We start from the raw sequence: 10,473 nt of genomic DNA on the forward strand, positions 1-10,473 counted from the left end.
ACTTGAGTTGTCTCCACTTTTTGGCTGTGGTGAGCAGTGCTGCTCTGACCATGGGTGTGCAGATATCTGATTGAGTCCCTGTTTCCAGTTCCTGTGTTCCAATTCCAGTACCTAGTAGTGGAGTTGGAGTTGTTAGATACTTCTAAACGTGATTGTTTTCAAATCTCTTTTCTGTAAGAGAACATGTGACATTGCAGTGAATTTTTCCACTGGTCATAGCGAGAAGGCAGTGCCTTGTGGGGCTGGACTTCAGGCTGAGCAGCAGATGAGGGTCCCTGTCTGTCCCCTGCCATTCATTCACTGCCTTGGGAAAGTTACCTAGTCACCCTGCATTTGGCTTCCTGCTGTGCAGAAAGAAGATGATGAAAATGGCCTCACCCTACCTGGCTTGCAAGGAAGAAATTACCAGATGGTCCCCATAGAGCCACCAGGACAGCTGTGCATGGTAGAGGCACAGGAGTCAGGGCTGGCCTCCTGGCCCTGAAGCAGTCACAGCCACGGACATTCCCAGTCCAGGCTGTGTTCACTGGCATGTGGAGTAGCGAGGACAGACCCTGCATGGGTGCCGCCCGTGGTCTGGTCCCTCCCCTGCTTCCTCTTTTACCAAATCCTGGCTGGGTTTGGAGGGGTCACCTGCCCAGGAAAACAGACCTCCCACACGCCCTGGCAGCCTGGTGTAGCCACACGACCCAATCCTCGTCAAGGAACAGAAAGAGAAAATGTCTAGGTGAGGCTTCTTTTCTTCAATGGCTTCTTGTTTTAGTTTTGAGATATGAAAACATTACATGATTTGAAAGTCAAAAGTATGAAATAAGGTCCATTCACAGTGGTCTTACCTCCATCCCCGCCCCTGACATCTGTTCCATCCTCCCCCTTTAGATGTAGATGTGTTTCTTTGTTTCCCTTGCAAATATAAGCAAATGTCTGTGTATTTCTTTCCTTCTTTTTTCACAATAGGATATATATCAGTATATCTACATCTACGTTGTCCTCCTTGTCCTTTTTTAAGTTCATATTCTTGAAACCTGGTGATCCCTCCACAGCTGTGCATGCGGTGCTTCCCCATCTTCTTTTTACTGCATAGTATGCGGTTATGCGGCCACCTCATGGATTATCCAAACAGTTCCTATTGATAGACACTTGGGTTACTTCCAGTTGTTTTACTCATCAGTAATGCCACAGTGACTAATCTCATGCGTGAGTCATTTTCTATTTGGGACAGCTTCCTAGAAGTGGGGTTACCGGGTTGAAGGGTAATAATATACATAATTGCGCTCTCTCTTGCCAGCTTCTCTGCCATGGGAGTTGTACCATTTTGACTTCGCAAAGCTTTTTGTTTGCCTTTTTGCTCTTTTTCCATCTCCATTTCCAGTCCTCCGCTGCCTACTGTGGCCCTTCTTGTTATGGGAGAAACATAAATCCCTTACCAGGGTGGCCCTGGTTATTCAGGTTCCTGTTACTCACAGCCAAAGACAATCAGCATCATTTGGATACTGAGTAAACCTAACTAAAATTATGTTACGTTAATTGAAAAGCTGGTAAGGGATTAGTAGGTTGGTACCTACTACAAACTCCACGGTCCAACACGGCAGCTGTTAGCCCCATGTGGCCATTTAAATTCAAGTTAAATAAAATTGAGATGTCAGTGTCTCTGTGGCACTAGCCACATTTCAGGAGTTCAACAGGCACAGAACTCTAGAAGCTACCACACTGGACAGCACAGTACAGAACCTCATCATCACAGAAAGCTCCGTGTTGCTGATACACAATTCGAGGTAGCCATGAGGCACTCTAGGGCCATTTGGATGCTGTCCTATGTCTTCTAACGTATTACTGGAAACATAACTCTGTGTGAGACGAGGCTTATCTATCAATCAGTTAACCCAGTGTTACCATGTAAGATGTGACCTGCCCTGGCTGCCTCCATTATGGGAAACCCACCCACCCCTGGCGGCTCTCTGACTTCTCACGAGGGCGTCTGTGCCGTGGGAAGTGGCCTAGACCAACACTCCCCTCTACGGTGCAGCCTTATACACAGTACACGTGCCTCTTTCAGGAATAGAATCTATAGGCCAAAAAAAGAAAAAGTATGCACAAAATCAGAGAACACAGTTGCCGCAAGGATGACCAGTGTACTGGGAAGAGGAGGCGATCTCACCCACGGGCAGGAAGCAGCCCAGCCACGTGCGGAGCGCCAAGGAGGTGGGCGCCGAGGAATCTTCTGAGTAGAGAGCCCACAGCGCTGAGAAAGGGCCTTTCCACCTCTGCGTCAGTTTTGAAGGAAAAGCAAGGGCTGAGATGCAGAAAGCAAGGAGGACGCCTGCAAGTTCCTGAAGCTTTGGGGGTTTTCACACAGTGTGGGTGCCCATATTGTGTGATTAGATAAAGTGGAATCATCTGTCAGCCTGTCTGTTCACATAGCTGTGCTATTCATAGAAAATGTACCTCTTTCCCCAAATAAACACCATATGCCTCTCATCTTACCTAATTGGGTGCGTGTATCCTAGGGACCAGTGGCGTGGAGGGGGAGGGGAAAATGCCAGGTGACTCAAGTGGCCGTTTTGGGCTCTTCTGCAGAACATTCTTCAGGGTGTCAAGAGCAACAGGGGACCACACTAATGAATCAAGTTGAAATGAGGTTTGACTCCTGCCACCTACGGCATCATGAGAAAGGCAGAGAAAGAAGCTAGCACGATCTCTGGGGCACCAAAGACATCACTGGCCACTCTTTGTGACCCCCGCCAATCCCCTGACATATCCTGCGGAGTTACATGGTCCCCACCCCCACCTCACCAGGACTGCTAAGCCCCTTGCTCTCCTCTCCCTCTCAAGCCTGTGTCCTCAATGGTCCACCCCTGCCCCGTCTGCCCCCATCACTGCTGGAGAGAAACACTCCACCTGCAGTTCCCAGGGGCTGGAGAAGGGGGATCAGGAGGTACTGGTTCATGGATGTAGAGTTTCAGTTTGGGACAATGAAAAAGTTCTGGAGAAGGATGGCGGTGATGGTTGCACAACAGTTTGAATGGACTTAATGCCACAGAACTGTACACCTGGAAATGGTTAAAATGGTAAATTTTATGTCATGTACATTTTACCACAATAAAGAGTTCAAAAAACACTCAATGTTGTTGGCTTGTCAGTTCAGTTTCAAGGACACAAATAGCAAGTGGACATTTGACACTGGCCATCAATCCAAATACAAATGCCTGGTTTTTCACTTTCCCACTCTACAAATGACTGTTTCACACTTTCTCCCGCCTCCTCCCACATGCTCACGCAGCCTTTCCTCACCCTTGAGCTTCAAGGAGAAAATGCAAGCAATCATATAGAAACCCCCTTACCTTCCCGTCGACACCCCTACTTCTAGCCGCCACCTGCGCCTTCCCTCCTGTTACTGAGGACGAAATGTCCTGTTCTTAACAAAAACTCCCCTCGGGGCGAAAGGACTGGGGAATTGTTGCTTAATGGTTAGACTTTTAGTCTGAGGTGATGAAAGAGTTCTGGAAATGGTACAATCTGGTTGTACAAAGTTGTGAATGTAACTAATACCCCTGAAGTGTATGCTTAAAATAGCTACAATGGCAAATGTCACATATATTTTACCACAGTAGAACCCCCCCCAACTTGGGTTCAGGATCCCACTCAAGGGCTTTCTGCAGGATTTCCTCTTGCTTCCACGCCAACAACCTTTGCAGTCTTTCTCTATTCTCCCTTCCCAACCCTCGCCCCAGGTCACAGACACCAGCACACAAATATGTCCCACCAAGTCTTGAGAAACCACTTGTGACCCTGGCCTCCCTGCTATGGCCCATACTCTGTTCCCTTCACAGCCATCATCTTGAAAGTTTCTGTGTCACTCTCTCCTCGCCTCACCCACCCAGTCAGCCTTCCATCTTCACCTGTCCACAGAGGTTGTCCACAGAAAGGACATAAATGAGATCTGTCATCCAGTCAAATGACCACTCAGCCTTCTTGTGCACCTGTGATTTCCACAGCACTGTCCTCTCCTACCCCACCGAGAGCTCCATCTGGATCCTTCTCTGTTCCTCCTCTGTCTGCTGAGGGTCTTCAGATTTTTATTCTCTCGTCTACCTGGCACCTCCACATGGATGGCTTTCTGTCTCAAAGCAGCTAAGACCTTTCAAATGGCAGTGTTACCCCCCCATCCCTGGACTCAGATCATTAGTCATTCCCTCGGTCCTTCTCTCCCGCATCTCTCACTGTTGATTCTGCAAATGGTGTCAGCCGTTCATCTGAAACACACCCCGAATCTGTCCATTTTTCTCAATCTCCATCCCCCATCACCTAGACCACTACAATAGCTTGCTCCCAGGACCTCTGGCTCCCTTTCTGCCCCCAGTGAAACAGCCAGACTCTTCCCTTCCCCCCTCAAAAATAAATTACATCACTCCATGCCCCAGCTAAAACCCTGCCCATGGCCTTCCAACCTCCAATAACATCTAAACGCCTTACATGATCTGAGTCCAGCCTGCCTCTCTCCAACCTCATGAACCATATTCCATCTCATTCACCATGCCCTAGCTACTCTGGCCATCCTTTCTGGTCCTCATACTCAGTGATTTTGCCTCAGGGGACACTTGGCAATGTCTGGAAGAGACATTTGGCTTGTCACAGTTTAGAGGGAGGAGGTTACTATTGGAATCTAATGTGTAGAGGCTGAGTGTGCCGGGATGCTGCTAAACCTTCCAAAGGCACAGGGAAGCCCCCAGACAGAGAACCATCTGGCCCAAGATGTCGACAGTGCTGCTATGGCCTGAATATTTGTGTGCCCCCAAATTCGTATGTTGAAGCTCTAGTCCCCAATGTGATAATATTTGGACATACGGCCTTTGGGATATAATTACGTTTAAGTGAGGTCATAAAGGTGGAGCCCATAATGAAATTAGCTCCCATATAAGAAGAGGAGGAGACTCTCTCTTCCATGTGAAGACACAGCAAGAAGGTGGCTGCCTGCAGATCAGGAAGAGGCCTTCAACAGATACCAAATCTGCCAGCAGCTTGATCTTGGACTTCTCAGCCTTCAGAACTGTGAGAAATGAATATTTGTCATTAAAGCCAACATAAATATCTGTTATTTTGTTATAGTTGCCCAAGCTGACTAAGACAAGCGCTAACGTTGAGAAATCCTGCAAGTTGCTAAAGAAAGTAGGCACCAGTCCCCTTCCTGCCTCAGGGCCTTTGCACAAACTATTTCCTTGACCTGGAATGCCCTTCCTCTTCTCTGCGTGGCTCACTCCTTGTCATTCATAGCCCACTTTAGACCTTATTTTCTCAGAGAAGTCCTTTCTGATCACCGTTCTGAAGTTGTACCTCCACCCCGTCACTCTCTATCGTATCCCATTTTAATTTTCCAAATGTCCTACCAAATGGCTTTCTTATTTTATGTTTATCATATGTTTTCCCCACTAAAATTAAGTTTCTTGAGAAGAAGAATCTTTTCTGACTTGCTCACCAAGACCTAATTGCATAGGTGGTACTCAATGGATACTTGGGAACAAACTATTTTCCAGTTGATTTTGCTTGATTCCAAAAATATGAGTATCAAGCATGTTCATTGTATAAGCAATGGATACTATAGGACATTTAAAACTGATGAACACAGTCACCCCCCTCAAGCAGACAATCACATAAGGATAAAATGTGCTTTTACACACCTTAGGCAGAATAGGACCTGTGCTATAGGGAGATGGTACAGCATCCCACTCATTGCATTGTGAGCTAATGCATGCAAGGTGCCTAACAGTATAAGGGCTGAAAGGCAGCACCATAGAAGGGTCAGGAACGTGGGCTCTGGGGCCCAGACTAGAGAGGTTTGAGTCCCAGCTCGGCCACTTCCAGTGGCATCACTTTCAACTTGCTTTTTAATCTTTCTGTGCTTCAGTTTCCTCATCTGTTACATGGAGGTGGGTAATGAAAGCATCTGCTTCATAGCCTTGCTATGGATGTAGATGAGTTACGTTAAGCAAAGCACAGGGCTACAGAGGACCCTGTAGGTGTGGCCACTAGCATTCAAAGGAGTGATCACATGGGACTAGAGACAGGGATGACGGAAGGGCTCACTTTTGAGATAAGGTGAATTTCAGTGGAAAAGATGATGAGAGCCTTCTCAGTGGAAAGATTATACTGTACATCAAAGACATACCACAGCCTGGAGTGTTGCTTAGGAATAGGGTGGGGCAAACATCCATTTTTTTCTGTTCACCCATCCGTGTAAAGAAGGATGCTTTTTTGAAGGAGAGCAACTGATGGAACCATGCTCATCGCTGATCCTGTTATATCAGAAAATGTGAGAGATCCGTCACCAAATCACCATATCACTTTCTTTCTATTTTTTTTTTATTTCTGTCCATTATGCTTTGGTTAAAAAACAAACAAACCAAAAAAAAAAAAAAAAGATGAACTCATTGGCTCTAAACTTACTACTGTGTGAGCTTAACCTCTTGCATCAATTTCCTCACCCCTGAAAGGAGAATAACAAAGCTTACCCACTCTACTTTAGAGAAGCAGAAGGTAAATCAAGTCAGTTAATACACGTGTGAAGCTTAGACTGTCGGGTGGACAGAACACTGATGTAAAATATTTCTATTCCCATGATCCATCTTCTAAAATCACTACCCAGGGTTTTACTCAGAAAAATTACATGCAATGCATTTTAATGTAGATGAAGGGAATTAAAGAACATTAAAAAAACTGTTTCTACCTACATATTTCAGTAAAGAAAAAAGCAGGTAGGACTAAGGCAGCTAAGAGGGCAGAGGTAGCTGCACAAATGTTTTCCCAGCAGATCAGGGAAGACCAGACACTGTTTCTGTTACACCCCACTTTGGTGGCATCTGCTTCTACCCTTTTAAAAGGTAAAGCCTGACACAGGCTCCATCCCCAAAGGGAAATGCCAACAAAACAGCCTCCCTCCTTATTTCTTGAAAGGAAAACATGATTTCCTTCTACTGTTTAAGAAGCAGGAATCTGGGCACCTCTGGCTCTATCCTATGCATTGTGATGTTGGGGGAAATTCTGCAGGGCTCTCAAAGTATCAAAAACCTACAGTAATCTCAGAAAGGCAAGCTTGGGGCGGGGTGTGACTAAGAAGCTCTTTAAGTAGACATTTCAAGACACGTTGATCCATATTTTTTAAAGCCTCCCCGCAGCTATCTTTGCGTTCCCCCAAATGGTAGGACGAAACAGCAAGAAAGACACTCCTAAAAGGACAACTACGGGGAGAGGGAAGGAACTGAGCAGCCACTCTGGGAAGAGCTCCGTCCTGCTGTGAGCGCTCCCTGCCTCTGCTTCCTCCCGGAACGCCTGCCCGAGGGGAACGAAGGCAGGAGGCAGGTTTCCTGCCTGAACCAAGCCAGCTTCTTCCATCCAAATCCATGGGGCTGAGAGCCCCTTAACGTTTACAGAGTTTTATTCCCCACAGGTGCCGCAGGAGAGCTCCTAAGTGGCAAGCGGAGAGCAAAGGTCAAAGCCAGGCTTCCGATGGGATAAGGAGCCCACGGCAGCGCAGGAAGGTGGGGCTCGGGCTGGGCAGGACCTGGGGTGGAACCGTGCTGGAGGAAGCCAAAGCTGCAGTTATCTAATCAAGAACCAGATAAGAGCCCAGGAGAAAAAGCAGAAGGTACCACTCTCTGAGCTCGGGGAGGTTGAGGGAAACAGAAGATGGGGGCGGACTCCCCCAAAAGATGGGGAAGCCAGAGAAACAGTTGCAAAACAAAACAAAACATCAAAACAGAGCCGTGAGAGGACAAAAGAGGGAAACTGGGATAGAACTGAGTCAGGCCCGAGAGCCGCGGGGGAGGGGCGGGGGGCCGGGAGAGGGGACCAGGCTCTGGGCTGGGCGCTGCCCAGAAAACTTTAACTCAGAGGCCTCCTCTGCATTTAATCCTTCCCCAGGACTGTGAAAGAGGAGAAAAGGAAGGGAAAAGCAGTCAAAATTCTCAAAGTAAGGAGCTTTTTGTTTCAAGGGACTACCTCTTGGGCCGGTCCCCAATTTTCTGGGTTTTGTTCCTGGTTTAAAAGGAGAAGTTTTATGTCACCCATGAGAGTCTGCATTTTTGTGGGATTCAAATATTCCTTAATTAGGTGTTGTCTCTTTACAGAAAGAAAAGACGCCTTTTATTTCATTTTACTTTGCCATTTTAATTTACTCCCTTTCGTGTTTAATAACTAGGTAGGGAAATGTTAAACAGCTGCTGTAAAATATTACAAACCCTGCTCCCTGGGAACGTGGAGAAGGAACTTTCTAGTGCTCTCTCCTGTCCCAGGGAGGGGCTCATGGGAGGAGACCCACAAATCCCAGCTTTGGGTGTGCCCCCTCCCTCACCCAGTCCACCACACACATCACAGCCTCCTTTTCTGGTTGATGGTAGGGGAAGGGATGGGGGCAGGGGGAAGGGAGGGGAGGTCTGAACAAAAGCGCAGCTGAGAAACACACATCCATCTCCTCCGAGGAACCCGCTTGCCCTTCAGCTTGGGCAGGGCGCCGCTGTTCCAAGTAGGGCCGAGAAGCCTCCGGAACTAGAGAATTTGCCCTGTGAAACTCTGGCAAAACAGGGCTGAAAAACATCACCACAGAATAGCGGCCAGGAAAATGTTTGGCCTTGCTCATTGTGTTCTAGGTTTGAGCAAAATGCCAGACAAGGGAAGGGGCCACAGTTCTTCCGCAGCTGAAAATGTAAGTGGGGGGCACACCTGCTACCCAGTTCTGGGCTGACCCTTCAGCAACGGCTCAGTATTTGCCTGCAGACTGCAGAAGTGTCCCAAGGGGTCTGGAACACGAATTTGCAGGGCAGCACAGGGCACAGGTTTCCGTCTACTGAGCTGTGTATGATGCTTATACGCTCATTTTGCTGGCACAAGAGCCTGTCATAAAATGTAATGCTGACCATAAAACAAATCAGTGCTTTGAAACGACTTGCTTCAGATGTTTTCATAAATCTCTAATGGCTCAGGCACAGCCTGCTATTGATAATATTAATGCGTTAATACTTCCTGTGAAGCAGCAGCACTGGGTAGGGCTGGACACACACACGTGTGTGTGCACACACAGATGGGAATACCAAAACAATACTTTCGCTCTCCCTTGAGTCCCAGCTGCATTTTGTTGACCTCAGAGAGCCAGATCCAAGTGAGAAATCCTGTTTTCTAGGTTCTTGGCTGAGGCTCTCCTTTAAAGTGTTTTATACCAGTTCTTTTAAAAGTATACCGTATAGGTACATAGGTACATATAAAGCCTGGGAGCATACCCATTTTCCTAGCATCATTATTCACAATAGCCAAAAGGTAGGAACACCCCAAATGCCCATTCCCAGATGAACAGATAAACAAAATAGTATATAATCATGCACTGGAATATTATTCAGCCATAAAGAGGACTAGATTTCTAAGGCACACTACAGCATGGATGAACTTTGTGGACATTATGCTCAGTGAAATAAGCCAGACACAGATACTGTATGATTATACTTATATGCGATACCTAGAGTAGTCAGATTCATAGAGACAGGGTAGAATACAGGTTTTCAGTGGCTGGAGCCGCGGAGTGGGATGGAAAGGGGAGTTAGTGTTTAATGGGTACAGAGTCTGAGAAGATAAAAAAAGTTCTGGAGATGGATGGTGGTGACAGTTACACAGTGTAAATGTACTTAATGCCACAAAACTGTATACTTAAATATGGTTTGGATGATAAATATCCTGTTATACATATTTTACCAGAATTTTTTTAAATTGAGAAAGGGACATTAGACTTCTCTACAACTTCCCTCGTCCTCTCCTACTGGAGTCCCCAACACAGGGCCCCAGCAACCTCCCCAGGGCCTCAGAGGGAGGCTGGCCCCGGCTCCCCCAGGACCCATGCTGGGCTTCCTTTGCCTTTAAGGAAATGGGAAGTTTTGTGTCTACAATTCTCGAAGATACACATGCGACCCAGGGAAGCTGTCCCATTAAAAGAATGTAAGAATTAAGAAGGGTATTTTTCATGATGTGATTTCTCGGCTCCTTCCTAACAGGCATTTTTCAGATTAGAGGAATCTCAGAAAATCAACAGTGCAATTTCCTTGCCAGGGGCAAGGACCCTAAATTTCTTTCAAGGCACTTTTCTGCCTCCGGACCACCCCAGCCCTCTGATTTAAGGGGTGACTAGAAAGGGTCTAGAAAGTCAGAGTAATGTGGGGAGGGGTGGTGCTGGCTGGACTGCAGACTTTTCCTGGACTCGCCCCTCTGTCTTCCGGGGTTCCTCCCTCCTTAGAAGCACTTGCCAGGAATCACTCCTGATTTTACCCTTCCCAGATACAAGCAGGGAACAACCTGTGCTGTTGGACCTGAAGGCAGAAAGGGCTGCCTGTGCCTACCCAGAAGTTTCTCTCAGTAACAAGCAGATGCTCCACGTAGGCTACAGGTTTTTCTAATGCTTGCACTTTGGGGTCAGTTTATTTAAGAAGTGGCCAGAGCAGT

This window comes from Vicugna pacos, chromosome 14 (genome assembly GCF_048564905.1).
Source record: "Vicugna pacos chromosome 14, VicPac4, whole genome shotgun sequence".
NCBI classification, from domain to species: Eukaryota; Metazoa; Chordata; class Mammalia; order Artiodactyla; family Camelidae; genus Vicugna; species Vicugna pacos.